The sequence below is a fragment of the Castor canadensis genome, chromosome 18 (assembly GCF_047511655.1).
Source record: "Castor canadensis chromosome 18, mCasCan1.hap1v2, whole genome shotgun sequence".
NCBI lineage: Eukaryota > Metazoa > Chordata > Mammalia > Rodentia > Castoridae > Castor > Castor canadensis.
The window spans coordinates 40,053,765-40,071,341 of record NC_133403.1 but is presented as its reverse complement, the minus strand read 5'-3'; the positions used below and the strand labels follow the sequence as shown (position 1 = coordinate 40,071,341).

General features: G+C 44.2%; 1 protein-coding gene across 9 annotated transcripts in view; it reads left to right on the top strand.

Moving 5' to 3' along the window:
- Kdm2b (lysine demethylase 2B) overlaps positions 1-17,577 on the top strand; it is a 117,138-nt gene that overhangs the window by 14,287 nt on the left and 85,274 nt on the right. The gene's annotated exons all lie outside the window — the stretch shown is intronic.

The window sequence follows — 17,577 nt, the reverse complement described above, 5'->3', positions numbered from 1 at the left end:
ACTTCCTCCAGCCAGGTCCCACCTTCCATAGTTCCACAATGTCCCGATAGTCCATCCAAGATTGAATCCATCAGCCGATTAAACCATTCATTAGGTCAGAGCAGTCACTGGTCCAATTACTTCTGAAAAAACACTCACAGACACACCCAGAGCTGTGCTTTGCTAATGTCTAGGCATTTCTCAGTCCAAGTTGACAAGATTAGCCATCACAAGCAGGGCAATGGTGTCTCATCCCTGTAATCCTAGCTATTCAGGAGGCAGAGATCAGGAAAATCGTAGTTCTAAGCTAGCCTGGGCAAATAGTTTGCGAGACCCTATCTTGAAAATACCCAATACAAAACAGGACTGGTGGAGTGGCTCAAGAGGGAGGGTACCTGCCTAGCAAGCATGAGGCCCTGAGTTCAAAACCCAGTACCACCAAAAAAAAAAGTTAACCACAAACAAGGCTGAAGATGTAGCTCAGTGGTAGTGTACTTGCCTACCATGTATAAGGTTTTGGGTTTGATCCCCAGTACAGAAAGAAAACAAAGATTAACCATCACAACTCGCATATGTTATTTGATTTATTCCTAGGTGTTTGATTTTTGGAGGGGTTGCTGTTTTAAATTACCCAATCATATCTCCTAACAATACCCATTTTATTTCTTCCAATTTTTATATTTTCATTTGTTGTCTTTGTCTTATTGTACTGACTGTGGTGTTGTGTTAGTTAAGTTTTTGCTGGTATAACAAAATATCTGAGGCAGGCTGCTTATGAAGAAAAGAGGTTTATTTAGTCAGTAGTTTTGGAGGTCCAGGGACATGGCACTGGCATTTTGCTCAGCTCCAGGAGGGCCCTCGTGGCTGTGTCACATCATGGTATAGTGGCCTATGACAATGAGTGAGTATGGGAACAGGTGATTACATCACCAAACAGAAAGACAGAACTGGTGGGCCAGGCTCAGGCTTTTAGAACAATTCTCTCCAAAAATTAACCCGGGTCCCGGGAGAAATTCCTAAATTCCCCTCAGGGACATTCTCCCCACCTCTCCCACTAGGCCTCACTTTTTTTCTGGGTGGGGGGGCAATACTTCGGGTTGCATCCTGGGCAGGTGCTCTACCATTTTAGCCACTTCTCCAGGCCTGCACCTCACCCCTTTAAGGTTCCATCATCTCACAACAATGCCACAATGGGGACCAAGCCTCCAACACGTGGACCCTTAGAGACAAACCACATCCGAAGTACAGCAGACCTCCACTTACAGTCAGTCCTCTTTTAAAGTCCTTTCACTTCCTTTGTTCCTTTTTTTTGCCCCTTAGTAATATTGGGGATTGATCTGAGTTTATTCCTTCTGATACTTACAAAGGAGACTCTGAGGCAAGAAGGAATGGTTGTTTCTCCAACTTTTTATTTTGAAAAATTTCAAACCTGTAGAAAAATTGCCAGAATAATATAATGAACTGCTGGTGTGGCTCAAGTGGTAGAGCAATTGCCTAGTACGTGCAATGCAAGGTCCTGAGTTCAAACTCTGGTATTGCCAAAAAAAAGAATAGTACAATGAGCAACTATATTCACCTAGATTCACCAGTCATTAATTCACATTTTGCTACATTTGTTTTCCTGCGTACACACACACTCACACACACACACATACATACACACAGTCACACTCTCACAGACACACCCCTCATCCCTAAATGCTCCAGTGAGCATCTTTCTACATCTCAGTAGAATCGTCAGTCACACCCAGGAAACTTAACACTGATACAATGGTTAATCAACAGTTTCCCATTTGTCCCCAAAATTTCCTTTATAGGTGTTGTTACTACTATTTGTTTTTTACTTTTAATCCAGCATGCAATTAAGCCTCACTCATTGCATGTACAGACATCCCTTGTTATCCATGGGAGGACTGATTCCAGAGGTCCCCAAAGACACCCAAATCTGCAGGTGCTCAGGTCCCTTATATAAAACAGCACAGTATTTAGACATGTACACATCTTCCTGTGCACTTTAAATCATTGTTAAAGTACTTGCAATACTTAATACATTGTCACTGCTGTGTAAGTATTTGTCATACTGCATTGCTTAGGGAATAATGACAAGAAAGTAAGTCCGTACATGTTCAGTAAAGATGTGATTGAAAAAATTTTGTGGTGTTGAGGATTTAACTCAGGGTCTTGCACTCTCTCACTGAGCTAAATCCTCAGTCATAAGAGGCCCATGGTGGCCTCAAACTCATGATCCTCCTGCCTTAGCCTTCTGAGTGCTGCCACTATACCTGTCCATAATTTTTCCTCCCAGATGTTTTCCCTCTGAGGTTGATTGAGTGTGCAGATGTGGAACCTATGGATTATGGAAGGCCGACTATATGATTATGTCTGTTTTATCTCCATTACTCTAAAAACTGTTCCCCGGTTTTCCTTTTTTTTTTTTTTTTTGGGACTGGGGGTTGAACTCAGGGCTTCATGCTTGTACAGCAGATGCTCTACCATTTGAGCCACAACTCCGGTCCATTTTGCTCTGGTTATTTTGGAGATGGGTCTCACAAGCTATTTGCCCAGACTGGCCTCGAACCTGGATCCTCCTGATCTCAGCCCCCTAAGTAGCTAGGATTACAGGCGTGAGCCACTGGCATCAGGCCCTTACCTCTGTCTTAGGAAGAACTTTGAGCCCCAGGGACTTTTGACTCCTTGCGGTGGCTTCACTGGGTGATGCACTCATTCACAGAGTGGGGCTCATAGCTGGGTTTTTCTACCAGTCCAAGGTGGACCTGGGGAACAGATGGTGTTATATATGGCCTCAGGGTCTCTGCCTGCGACTCTTCACTTAAGAAGACTAGAGCTGGGTGCTGGTGGTTCACACTTGTAATCCTAGCTCCTCAGGGGGCAGAGATCAGGAGGATCATGGTTCAAAGCCAGCCTGGGCAAGTAGTTTAAGAGACTCTACCTTGAAGAAAAAACGCAACACAAAAATGGGCTTGTGGAGTGGCTCAAATGGTAGAGTGTCTGCCTAGCAAGTGTGAGGCCCTGGGATATTTTTACATCTTGGAGTTGGAAATTGAGGGAGTAAGAAAACCGAGGAAGAGAATTCTAGTTTGTTCTGAAGATGCTTTATGCTTTCTGACAGTAGAGATCCATAAAATTCAAAACTCCCCCCTCTTCTCTATACTTAGGTCATTAAAGGGTGGGGTGAGCCATGGCTATGAGGTCTTGAATGTTCCTTTTTTTTTTTTTTTTAACCTTTTTTGGCGGCACTGGAGTTTGAACTCAGGGCTCCACAGCACTGAACTGCAGCTTGTGTACAGTGGAGCCAGGCCCTGCCCAGCTCTGGCGTTTCCAGTGTCACGTCTTTGCCTTACAAATCTGTTTCTCCTGCTTCCCTCACATACTGACTGGAGGTCTGAACTGTGTCAGGTTCTGTGCTTAAGGAGCCTCTGGAGGCAGGGACTCTGCTCTTAAATGCCTCAGTCCTTGGAAGTCAACAGAGGCTGATTTGTCCCCAGACTTTTTGTTGGTTTTATTCTTTTTTTTTTTTTTTTTGAAACAGAGTCTTGCCAGGTAGCTCAGGCTGGGCTCAAACTTGTGATCCTCTTGCCTGGGCCTCAAGAGTGTTGGGTTTATAGGAATGAGCTATCATACCTGGCTCCATCTCCAGACCTTTTAAAAATTTGTTTAAAATCTTAAGACTTTTTCTGGTTTTATTTATTTCTTCATTTATTTATTATGGGGCTGGAGCTTCTTGAGTGCTAGGCAAGCCCTCTACCACTAAGCTGAATGTCTAGCCCATATTTTTCCAGTTTTAAACTTGAGAAAGGTTCTTAGAAATCTCCTTTCCCATTTCACAGCTGAGAAAAACTTGACACTTCGAGAGAAATTACTTTTTTAAAATTTTTTTTGTTTTTTACTAGTAGGGTTTGAACTCAGGGCTTCGTGCTTGCTAGGCAGGTGCTCTACCACTTGAGCCACCCCCCTTGCCCTTTTTGATTTTAGTTTTTTTTCAGCTAAGTCTTGTGCTTTTTGCCAGGGCTGGTGTTGGACCGAGATCCTCCTATTTATGCCTCTTGCCTAGCTGGGATTATAGGTATGTGCTACCTGTTGAGATGGGAGGCTCAGTAAGTTTTTGCTTGGATTGATGTTGGATCTCAGTCCTCCCAAACTCTGCCACAGGAGCTGGGGTTACAGGCATGTACCACCATCCTGGACCCCAGAAATGACTTTTGAGTAGCTCAAATGGAATATCACATGGTCCGTGGCATATCAGATTCACATACGGGCTTGACTTTCAGTGCTTGGGGGAAGATGAGGCTCTACAGAACTCCAAAGGAAAAGTGACTTGCCAGGTGTATATAGGTGTGTTTAATTCTGGCCATGGTAACTTTGAGCTCAGGAGAGAAGTGAAGGAAGCAGGCAACTGGCCAGAGGGACAGAAATGCAAGGAGGGGGATGATCGTGAAGTCAGGTACACCGAAGATCAAGAGCCCAAGGGAGGAGGGTTCAGGGGTTTATTCTCTTCCCCTGCTTTCCTGGGAAGCTGGTGTTGTAGGCAAAACCTTTCTGGTACTTAGGTCCTAGAGATGCTACACATGCTTCTTCCCACTGTTCTAACTAAATCACCCTTTGTGAGGTAGCTTGTTAATAATAAACACCACTGCTCCTTAATGAATGAAGGAATCATATATGGGTAAACCCATCATAAAGGGAAAATATTCTAAGTAAAAGTGCATTTGTAGGCCAGGTATGGTGAGTAGCATCTGGAATCCTAGCTACTCAGGAGGCAGAGATGGGGAAGATCGAGGTTTGAGGCCAGCCAGGCAGGGCAAACAAATTAGCCAGATGAGGTGATATGCAACTGTGATCCCAGATAGGTGAAGTGTAGGGAGGAGGCTTGCTGTTTGACGACAGCCCTTGGCAAAAAATGGTGGACGCTACCTGAAAAATAAATAAAGCATAAAAGGACTGAGGGTATGGCTCCAGTGGTAGAGCACCTGACAGCAAGTGTGAGACTCTGAGTTCCAACCCTAGTACCACAAAAAAAAAAAAAAAAAAAAAAAGTGCCTGAGCATCACTGCTTAGTAACAGCACACAGTCTGTACTGCTGTTTACCATCACGATCATGGGGCTCACTGGGAGTTGTGGCTGGCTGTGGTTGCTGCCCAGCGTTGGAAGAATATGGAGTTGCCTGGGAACAGACCAAAACCCAGAAGTCAAAGGGTGGCTTCTGAATGCGTAATAGTAAAGTCAAAAAATTGTAAGGTAAACCATCCCTAGTCGAGGAACTGTTTGTAACAGCCTTAGCTACTGCTTTCAGAGATCTTAACTATGAGCCTGTACCTCTTCTGCATTATTTTCTAATGTACATAAACCCCTATTTTATCACTACAGCCTTTTTTTTTGTGATGCTGGAGATGGAACCCAGGGCCTCATGTATGCTAAGATAAGGTCTCTATCATTGAGCTACACCCCATAACCCCTTGCCTATTTTAAAAGTGAGGTGGGGGTAGGTTTAACTCACTGATAGAGTGCTGGTCTAGCAGGCACAAGGTTCTGAGTTCAATACCCAACACTGCAAAGAAAAAAAAAAAAAGACAGAAACACCTCTCTACCTCCAATGGGGGAAAAAAAGCCCAATCAACCAACCAATCAAAAAGAAATCCAAGGGTTGTGAGTGGAAGTGTTAAGATTGTGCCCATATCTGTTTGACTGCAGAGCCTGTTCTTGTAACGTCTACATGGTGTTGTGGCTGGTGCTCAGCCATCAATCGTTCAGAAGTCTTCCTTGTTGCTAGCTTGGGTGATTTTTCTGATTTTCTTGCCTGGTTGTGTTCATTTTTCTTTTTCTTTTGTTTTTGGTGGTACTAGGGGTTGAACCTAGGGCCTCTCATATGTTAGGCAAATGCCCCCAGCCCATTTGTTTATATTTTATTTTTGAGATAGGGTCTTGCTAATTTCTTTGCGTGGGCTAGCTTCAAACTTGAGATCCTACTGACTTACTGGGATTATAGGCATATGCTACCATACCCAGTTTTTTTTTTTCCTCCTAAGTACTGGGGATTGAACCCAAGGCCTCGTACAGGTTAGACAAGCAATTTACTACTTGAGGTATGCCTTTCCTGGCTCCATTTAGCCCAGTTTTGTCAATTTGAGTTTGTGTCTTCTTAGGCCTGATTGACTACCCATGAAGGTCTGTGTCTTGAGGCACAGGGGAGCAAGTCCTGGGGATCATTTTAAAAGGTGGAGTCAGAAGACATTAGGGCCTAGGGAACACCTGGGGACTTTGTATCCATTCTCCTATTTCACAGTGAGCAAACTGAAGCCTAGATCTTGGAGACTTGTCCCTAGTCATTCAGGGCCCTTCTTTCCCACCCTCTTGCCCCTTCAGTTTGGGACACCATCCTCAAGAGAACCCCTGCTATTAAGTTTTCCAAATGCTTTTGATAAGTGTGTGAGGTCGGGAGGGCTGGTCCTGTATCTCCACTTTATAACTGAGAAAACAGGCTCAGAGAGGTTCAGGATTGTATCTGAGGCCCTGCTGTTAGAAACAGTGGACTAGAGTGGGATTTGAACCTGTGGCCAGTGCCCGTGCTAATAAATGCTGGCTCTGTGAGATGGACAGGAGCTACTTACTCCCAAGGAGCAGAATCAAAAGCCAGCTCAGATGCTTATGTGATGTGGAACAGTTCTGTGCCCTTTGTGAAGAATGGGGCTTAGGGGTCAGTGCCTGTATGTGCTTTCTGGTAGCCTTCAAGGTGACTTTCAGCAGTCTCCTACTTGGCTCCAAGTCTACAGCTGTGGGAGCTGACTGATAGAGCCTTCAGAACAAGGGGCAAGGGCCATGGCTGAATTTCTGCAGTTGGAATCTATCGAATGCGTTTGCAGCCCGTGCAGGAGGGGGTGGTGGAGGGAGAAGGAGCGAGTGAGGCTGCTGGCCTACTTAGGCACTCAAGCTGTGCTCTGAGGTGGAAAATTTCCCCTGCAACCCACTGACTTCAGGGCTTCCAGCAATGTGGATCTGCCAACAGGTTCCAAAGGGCAACTTGTCTCTGTCACCTGATCCAAGGTTGGCTGATCTGTCACTTCTGTGCCTTTGGGGTACAGAAGCTGAGCCTCTTGCTCAGAGGCCTACCTGGCTCTTATACCCTGTTCATCTTTGTCACTGTGGTGGATTTAGATTGACCACCAACTTTTTTTTTTTTTTTTTTTTGGTACTAGGGTTTGAACTCAGGGCCTCCCTCTTGCCAGGCAGGCACTGTATCATTTCTATCATTTGAGCTATGCCCTCAGCCCTTTTTGCTTTAGTTATTTTTTAAATAAGGTCTGGCTTTTATGCCTGGGCCAGCCGGCATGGATCGAGATCCTCCTGATCGCTACCTCCTAAGTGAGCTCCTCGGATTACTGGCGTGAGCCACTGTGCTCAGTTTGTGACTGCTAATTCTTTTTCTGTCAGCTCAGGCCCACAGGGGTTGGCAGGCTCCACTGTCCTCAGTGGCCTCTCTGGATAGCCTTGTGGTCTCTTTCCTCAGCTGCACTGATGGGAAGCAATGAGTAATCAGGAACTAGACTAAAAGTCAGTGTGTTGGCCCTGAGAAAGGACCTAAAACTGACCTAACCTGGTAGTTTTTCAAAGGGAAATCCCAGGAATTGGTCTCAATTCTGAGTCATACTCCCCTACTCCCCAGCCTAGGCTGCTTGTTTTTATTTATGTATTTGACTCTCATCAAAGCTTTTATTTGAAGAAAGAGTTCTTTGCCAAAAGGGGAAAAAAAGTATAAAGGTCAACTTCTTCCTGTCTTTACCCACGAGGGCAGCTAAGACCTGAACGGGCTCTGTTGGGGTTGCTGTGAGTGCCTCTAAGCACTATCTTGAGTGTACTTGAGGCTTCCCTGCGTACATCCAGGGTCTCTGTAGGCCATCAATGGTGGGAAGAGGTCAGGTACTCAGTGCCTCCAAAACCTGGCTCATTACAGGAAAATCAAAGAGCCCACATAGGGCTTGGTGGCTCATGGGTAAAGTGTGGGTGTCTAAAAAGTTCATATAAAGGGGAAAAAGAGCTTCCTTTACCTTCTGGTCTGGTCTGATGGGACACTCCTCACTTAATGACTCTTTCAACATTCCCAGACCTGCTCAGTGGCTGATGGCTATGTGTGTTATACAACCTACCATGTGCCAGTTGTGTTAGGCTCTTGATACTACATGTGTTATATAAGACTAGAAAGGATAAGTGAGCACCTTAAGCCACTGGGCTAGTGAGTAGCACAATTAAGATTTTTTTTGTGTTGGTACTCGCCTCATACTTACTCTACTGTTTGAGCCCCCAGCACATATAGCTATTTTTGTTTTTGTTTTTTGCTATACTGGGGTTTGAACTCAGGGTCTCCATCTTGAATCACTCTACCAGCCTTTTTTTGTGATGGTTTTTTTTTTTTTTCCAGATAGGGTCTTGTAAACTATTTGCCTGGGCTGGCTTTGAACTGAGATCCTCCTGATCTCTGCTTCCTGAGTAGCTAAGATTATAGACGTGAGCCACTGACTCCCAGCTTAGAGCTGGGATTTTTTTAAAAAAATAATTTTATTGCAAATTTTTTTGTTGTTATGGTGCTGGAAATTAAACCTAAGCCTTGTTCATGCTAAGCAAGTGCTCTACCACTGAATTACACAGCGCCCCCCCCCCCCCCCACCCCAGTGTGAGAATTTTAAATTGTAACAGAAGTAGAAAGTATAATGAACTCCCAGTACCCATCACCTGGGCTCAATCCCCCATCCATCCAACTATAACTCACCTGCAGTAGTGAAGGTTATCTAATGTTACACATCTTTTTATCCATAGACTTTTCAGTTCAGAGTTTTAAATGAGAAAGAAAACTTTTTTTGTTTTGGTAGTACTGGGACTTGAACTCAGGGCTTCATGCTTTTGAGACAGGTGCTCTACCACTTGAGCCATGCCTGTAGCCCTCAAGAAGAAAATTTTAACACCATAAACACAATGCCATGCTCATACTTAATGTTTTAAAATGTTACTTCTTTTTTGTTTGTGGTGGTGAAGGGGTTTGAACTCACAGCCTCACACTTGCTAGGCAGGTGTTCTACCACTTGAGCTACTCCTCCAGCCCTTTCATTGTGAGAAGTCTCACAATGAAAAGTTGAGAAGTTTTGTAGTTTTATACTTCCTGGGTTCTTCTTCCAACCTGAAGAACTAAGGTTTGATTGGTGTGGGGTTTTCCAACATCTGTATTTTGCCAACAGCATTACAATAGAGTCATTTAGTATCCATCCTCTCTCGTTCCTGTAAATGGTAGTTAGATGTCCAGATTCAAGGTCTTTATCTCATTCATTCATGTATTCATGATTTGTGGCAAGACTGCTTCATAGTTTGTGTTCTGTTGTTCAATAAGGAAGCACATGTCAAATCTCTCTGATGTTAGCAGTCTTTGGCAGTAGTAGGGTTTGAACTCAGGGCTTCACACCTGCTTAGGCACTGCAGCCCTTGAGCCGTTCCACCAGCCGTTAGCAGCCTTTGTGGCCCAGTGCTTCACACCAGCCATTATTTCACTAGTAGCTGCACAGCGGTGAGGGTCTCAGTCTGTCATCCTTTGTCATTCATTGGCTGAAATCTGCTGTTCTGTTTAGAGCTGTCCCCTAACTCATTTCAGACTCCAAAGCCAGTGGTTACTTCTACCCAAATCATCCTGCTAGCTAGGCAATGTGCCATCTTGCTCACGGTTTCCACTGCCACTGGGGGCTGGAATCCTGCAGTGTTGTATTAGCACTGGGTTACTGGTGCATTTGTTTGGCTAGGGGTGTCTATAAAGCCCAGGAGCCCAGCAGAACTGACTTCCTTTCATCCTCCCTCCACTCCCACTCTGACCCCTAGAAGTCATGATCTTGTGGCTTCTAGGACACCTGGAGAGCTGGACAGAGTTCCCAGCACACCAAGCAAGCTATTCTTAGAACCAAGTGTCTTAGCCTCCAGCTCCTGATACTGTCAGCTGGCCTCTCCTACCTTGCCTTCAGACACAGCTGCTTCCCACAACCCTACCCCAGGCTTAGGAAGGAATGGGGCCAAGTTAAGCCACTCAGAGTACTGACTCCTCTTTCGTCAGAGGATGGGGCCAGCTGAGGTGGGGTCATCTGGGGACCTTTTCCTGGTGAGGAGCCTCTCAGTTTTGGTTCCCAGTGGCCTCTGTCACTTTGGGGCAGAAGGCAGTGAGACACCCCGGGGAGTGTGATGGGAGCTGGGAGGGCTGGTTGTTGCCCTCCACGGTAAACATAGCCTTCCCTCAGGAAGGATGTGTCCAGTCTTCTTGTGTTCCGTCCTGTGGTTCCAGGGCTGGGGCTCCTGACTGCTCAGGAGTGTTCTAGGGGTGTGTGTGTGTGTGTGAGTCGTCATCCTTTTCTTGGGCATTTCTACATCTACCAACCCCTGGTGACCCCAGCCATTTCTTCACTTCATCTGTAATTAACATGTGAAGGCATGTGTTATTTGTCAGACAGGACATAAGAATAAAATAACAAAATGCATTTATTCATTCAACAAAGATTTACTAACCTGGTGCTGTGGCTCGTGTCTGTAATCCTAGTATGTGGGAGGTAGAGATTGGGAGGATCGCAGTTTGAGGACTGAATTTTTGCCATTTATAGAACTGTGCTGGTGTTCCTGGTAATTCCTTCACCAGCCCTTATCTTAGTTTCATAGTATAGCCTGGGTGGCTTTAGACCTTAAAGTTTATCCTCTCTTGGTTCTGGAGTCCAGAAGTCTGTGTGGAGTGCTGGCAGGTGACTTAAGTAGTAGAGCACCTGCCTAATATGCATGAGACCCTGGGTCCAACTCCATTACCAAAAAAAAAAAAAGCAACCTTGGACTGGAAATGTGGCTCAAGTGGTAGGGCATCTGCTTAGCAAGCACAAGATCCTGAGTTCAGATCCACTCAGTACTCTCCCAAAATCCATTAGCAGAATAGAGAAGTTGAGGTTAGGCTCGGGAGGAGAGCTGCCCAATGTTTTTTAATTTTGTTTTTGGTGCTGAGGATTGAAGCTTCCAGCGTTTTATATGGGCATCTTTGTTTCTCACCACTGTTTTTCTTTTTAATTTTAATTTTTATTTATTTACTGTTATTATTATTAAAGCTTTTTAAAATTTCTTACACTAGTATTAGTTTTTTGATATCTTGACACATGCAAAATGAGTATAACATTTTCAGGGTGTTAAGGTACAATTTTGTAAATGGCTACATCCTTCTAAGTGAATGACACTATTAAACCAATTCTTTTATTTTATGTTATCTTATTTTGTTTTATTTTTTGTGGTTCTGGGGATTGAATCCAGGGCTTCACACAGGCTAGGCAGATGCTCTACCACAAAGCTATCCTGCTAGCTAGTCCCTTTTACACAAAATACGATTCATGTGTATTTTTTTCTTTTTTCTTTTGGTGGCACTGGGACTTAAACTGAGGGCCTCATGCTTGCTAGGCAGGCGCTCTGACCACTTGAACCACTCTACCGGCCCTTTTTTTGTGATTTTTTTTTTTTCAAGATAAGGTCTATTGAACTATTTGCCCGGGCTGGCTTCAAACTGTGATCCTCATGATCTCTGCCTCCTGAGTAGCTAGGATTGCAGGCGTGAGGCACCAGTGCCCACTGTCATGTGTTTTAAGATTTCTCAAATATTTACCTAATGAATCCTGGATGCCCCCCTTTTTGGTCCACATTTGGATTAAGATTAAAAAATAATTTTTGGGTTAATATTTGTGTGCATGTGGGAGGGATTCATACACAAGTGTTATACAAAGTATCTTACAAAGGGCAAGTATTTTATTTATTTTTTGGTGGGACTGGGATTTTGAACTCAGAGCCTTGTATTGCAAATCAGGTGCTCTACTGCTTGAGCCATATTCCCAGTTCATTTTGCTCTGGTTATTTTGAAAATAGGGTTTCATGAACTGTTTGGCCTGGCTGGCCTTAAACCACAGTCCACGGAGGGAGGAGGGTGAATGAAGGAGATGAAGGTGACTGTAAATGGTGGATGGACTTCATATATTTATATGAAACAGAACAAAGAAACCTCTTGCAACTGCTTTAAATGGGGTGGGGAGGGGGTTGAGGGGGAGAGAGGGTGGAGGTGATCTAACCAATGTACAATATAAGCCTAATTGGAATTATTGAATCCCCCCATATAACGAATATACCCTAATAAAAATTTGTTTTTATTAAAAAACAAAACAAACCACAATCTACCTGATTGCAGTCTCTTAAGTAACTAGGATTACAGGCTTGAGCCATTAGTACTTGGCCATTGGTTTTCTTTTCTTTTCTTTTTTTTTTTTTTTCTGGTAGGTCTCAGAGCAGTGCATGGGAGGTTTTCTTGATGTTTTTTTTCTGCAAGCTTGGGGATCAGGTTGGTGAGTCAGAACTGTTCTGAAAGTGAAGGGTGCACAAAAACTTGTTGAGATTGTCAGGTGTGGGAAGGTATGTTTTGTGCACGAATCTTCAACTTCTGTGCAGCAAGGTGCTGTGCTGTGTTTGGTCCCCTGAAAGGGACCAGTGGTTTTTTTGAGGTAGGTAATCTAATATCCATGTTGCAAGTGAGGAAATGAGGTACCTTGCTTAAAGATCTTATTTTGTGGGGACTGGAATCTTAGACTTTTTTTTAATTATTGTTTTTTGAGAAAAGGTCTTGCTGTGTAGCCCAGGCTGGCTTTGAATTTGAGATCCCCCAGCCTTAGACTCCCATGTGCTGGGATTACAGGTGCATACCACCATGCCCGGCAGCTCTGACCCACTTTGATATGTGTGTGTATATGCAAAGTGTATTATACATGTGAAAGAGTTTAAGGAAAAGTTATAAAATGATACCTGCCATCCTGGTTAAGAAATGTCACAATTCCTTACCAGCTCCCAGGTGACTTCTCTTGTCCCAGAGGTGACTCCTGTCCTTGTGCTATCTTCCTTGGGCTGCCATAGCAAAGTACCACAAAACTGGATGACTGAAAACGAGTTTATTTTCACAATTTTGGAGGCCAGAAGTCTAAATCAAGATGTTGGCAGCGTTGGTTCCTTCTAGGGTCTCTTGGGGCACAACCCTGCAAATTGTAGTGACCCTAGGATTCCTCAGCATGTTGACACATCATTCCAGTCTCAGTCTTCACATGACCTTCTTGCTCCGTGTCTCTGACTTTACATGACACCAGTCATTGAATTTAAGGCCTGCCCTAAATCCAGAATGGTCTCTTCCCAAGATTATTACCTTAATTATGTATGCAGAGACCCTTCTTCCAAATAAGGTCATATTCTGGAGTTCTGGGTGGGCATCTGTTTTGAAGGCCACCATTCAACATTTCCATTCCACCACCATCCTTACCATATCTATAATTTCCTGGCCTCTCTTCAGCATTTTCCACCTGTACCTGCATCCACAAGCCACAAATTAAATTGTGCAGAACCGAGTCAAAGCATATGCTGGTATGGGAGAGGGAGGGTCCTTGGGACGAGTTGTGAAGTCGAGAGCTAGTGATCCAAGTTCTAGAGCTATGAGAATAGGAAAGAGTCACACCTGAGAAACAGTTTGATAAAGAAAAAAGAGAGATGGGAACGCGTGAAGTTCTTGCTCTTGCCCGAGTGGGGGGATTATATGGGATTTAAAATAATGTCTCACATTTTTTCTCTATTAAAAAAAGAACCATTTCAAAGCTTATAATTCAGTGCTGTTTAGCACATTCACAAGAGTGTGCAGCCACCATCTCTGTCTAGTTCAAGAACATTTTCAGGCTGGGCACTGGTGGTTTATGCCTATAATTCCAGCCTCTCAGGAGGCAGAGATCAGGAGGATCATGGTTTGAGGCCAGCCTGGGCAGATAGTTTGTGAGACTTTATCTGGAAAATACCCAACACAAAAAAGGCCTGGTGGAGTGGCTCAAGTGGTGGAGTGCCTGCCTCGCAAGCGTGAGGCCCTGAGTTCAAACCCCAGTACTTTCCCCCCCACCATAAAAAAGAACATTTGTATTACCCCAAAAAGAAGACCTATATCCATTCAGCAGTCACTACACCACCCCTGCTCCTGGTCTGTGGTAACCACTAATCCACTTTCTATCTCGGATTTACCTGTTCTAAACATTTCAGATAAATGACATCATCCAGTAGGTGACTTTTTGTTTGGCTTCTTTGACTTTGCATGTTTTCAAGGCTTATCTATGTTGTGGCATGTGTCAGTGCTTTGTTCTTTTTTATGGCTAAATCCTTTTTTTAAGTTGATAGAAGACTCTTGAATGGAGCAAGGAGACTTTTGTTCTCTTTCTTTTCTTTAGTACTGGGCTTTGAACTCAGGGTCTCACACTTGCTAGGCAAGTGCTCTACCACTTGAGCCACTTCACCAGCACCAAGGAGATTTTTGAAAGGAATAATTACTTTTATGAAAAAATCAGCTTTGGCACTAGTAGAGTGGCGTAGAGTGCCTAGCTAGCAAGTCTGAGGCCCTGAGTTCAAACACCAGTAATGCCAAAAAAAAAAAACCAAAACCATTAAAACTCCCAACTTTCTTCATTTAGTGCCTGATTTTTTTTTTTTTTTTAATAATACCAGCTTTAGGACTGGGCATAGCAGTATATGCCTGTAATCTGTTATTTGCCTGTAATCCCATCATTTTGGGACGTGGAGGTAGAAGAATTGCAGTTTGTGGCCTGCCCAGGAAAAAAGTTAGCAAGACCCTATTTCAAAAATAAGGCACAGCCTACATGCTCAACACAAAACAGCTGGCGGAGTGGCTCAAGTGGTAGAGCATCTGCCTAGCGAGTGTGAGGCCCTGAGTTCAAATCCCAAAATTGTAGAAGTCACTGGTTGTTAATATATTCACAGAGCTGTGCAACTATCACCACAAACAATTTTAGAACATCCTCAGTACTCCCTGTAAATCCCCCATACTGATTAGCTATCCTGATCATGTTTTAGGAGTTGACTGTTCAGTTCATTTGGACTCGTGGGCAAAGGTTTAACTGGCTTAGACATTAAGCAGTTTCATAAACTTTCCACTGCTTCATTCTCCACCTGTACCGTCAGCTCTATCCACAGATTGAGCCCATTGTGGATTGAACATTTTAGAAAAAGAAGTGTGTTTTTGTTCAACACACACAGACTCTTGTTCTTCTTATTTCTCTCTGAACAACATAGTATGTCAGCTATTTCATAGCATTTGCATTGTATTAGGTGTTATAAGTATTTGATTTATAGATGTGGGAGGATGTGCCTATGTTATATGCAAATGCAAGGTCATTTATATAAGGGACATGAGCATTCTTGGATTTAAGTATCTTTTTGAGGGTTCCTGAAATTGTTCTCCCCTTGAAGCTGAGTGATTATTCTAGTTATAAATGTAATTGACTGACTCGGTAACACTACCTTTTGGTAGGCACTTCTTGTATTTTTTGTGCATTAATTCATTTAAGTCTCGCGACAATCTCTGGCTTGGCTATTATTTTTGTCCCTATATTACAGATGGAGAAACTGATACTCAGATATACTAAGAGGCCTAAGAGGTAGGCTGAAGCCTCACTGGGATTTGAACTCATGAAGTCTTAACTGCTTCATGGTGCTGGCAGGGGCAGCTCAACTTGGCCTGCAATGCTGACCTGCAGGAGCTTCTGATACTGTGGAGATTTTGGTACTCTTTATCCCATCTCCTACCTGCCCAGCAAATACCCTTGAACTTGACTTTGAACAAGGTTAGGACTGAAAGATGGGCAGAGGTGGGAGGTTGGCCAAAGAGGGAGAATGCCTGGGGGCTCAAACAACAGGTTCGCTGCCAGGTAGGACTCCCAGAAAACCTGAGGGGAGTCCACCTGTTCCTGGTCCCAGAGTTAAGGAAGGGCAAGCACTGACTGCTAAGATCACAGTCAGAATCTCCAGCAAAGGCCAGGGATGCCCCCTGGTGGATCTGCACCTTCCCAACTTGAAAACAGAGTTGTTCCTCCTTGGATCTGCTTCGCAGGATCTGTGGCGCTGGTGTTTGGTGACTGAAGGCTGAGGGTCGATGTTTTCAACCTTAGCATGTGATCAGAATATGTAGCATTGCACCAGGTGACCTAAGATCCTGGGCTCTGGCATTTGATCAAATTGGTTTCAAATCTCAGCTCTGCCACTCATTAACTGGGCATATTTGGGCAAGTTAACTATCAGTTTGTCATCCATCAATGTGTATAATTGGTGTCATCTCACAGAACTATGACTAGGAAAATGCCTGTGTAGAGGGTGTGTCTGTACTGAAGTGCTCAGTGTCACTGGTTGTAATTGTTAGGAAGGGTATGTTCCAGGGAACTTGAGCCAGTTACTTAATGTGTGGCCCTTGGTTTCCTCATTTGTAAAGAGGAGACCATTTTCCTAGCTTCCAGGGTTGCTGTGAAAATCCAATTCTGAACCAAAAGACAGGCACACCCAAGTTGGCCTACACGCTTAAGAGGTTACCTTTATTACCCAGTTCCTACTATGTGAAAGGTACTGTGTTTGTTTATTCAACAAATATTAGTCATGGGCCTGTTAGAGGGCAGGTCTGTGCCCTGAGCTGGGCATGAGACTATTAACCCACGTCGGTATTCGAGTTCAGCGAGAGCTTACTCTCGTATGAGGGTCGGCAAACTTTCTCAGAAAGAGACAGAGAGTAACATTGCAGGATTCGAGGGACAAGCACTTCTGTTGCAACTGCTCAGGTCCTAGACATTACGGGAAGGAGTGCGTGTGGCCAAGCAAGCTTTATATGTGGACCTGGGCGTTTGAATTTCAGATCATTTCCACATCATGAAATCTTCTGATTCCCACCACGGCATTTAAAAGTGTAAAATCCATTCTCAAAACCAAGCACAGTAGCTTGTGTCTGTAATCCCAGCTACTCAGGAGGTAGAGATCAGAAAGATTAAGATTTGAAGCCAGCCCAGGCAAAAAGTGAGCGAGACCCCTCACAAAAGCTGGAGATGGTGGCACTTGTCTGTCATTCCAGCTCTGCAGGAAGCATAAGTAGGAGGTTCACAGTCTGGGCCAGCCTGAGCAAAACTCTGAGACCTTATCTCAAAAATGACAAAGCAAAAAGGGCTGGGGCCATGGAGTAAGTGGTTCACTGCCCACCTAGCAAGTGCAAGACCCTGAATTCAAATCCCAGTACTGGCAAGGGGAAAGAAATCTTAGCTTGTGAGCCACACACAAAAGCAGGCAGTGGCCTAAATTGGTCCAGGGACTGTGATGGTACGAATGTAGCCATAACCTTTTGAGGTAGCTCAAAAGGAAGTCACCCGTTTTTGTTGTTACTGTTAGGGTTTTTCAGACCAAGTGGTGTCTTTAGTCATTATGCTCATTTTGAGTGTGACGCACAGGAGGTGCCAGCCTCCTTAATAAATCACCTTGAACTTGGCAGCCTGCTTTGTGTGTGTGTTCTCCCTTCTCAGAGCCCTTCTCTTAGGCCCATTCCTTTCTTGCCCCTTGGTGGAAGTTCTGGAGACACTGTTACCCATTTCAGAGATGAGCAAACGGAGTCCAGAAAAGGTTAAGATTCCCTTGAGGGTTCATTAGTCAGTGGGGCTCTGGGGCTAACCTGGAGGCTTCCTGTCTCTAGTCAGAGCTGATTCC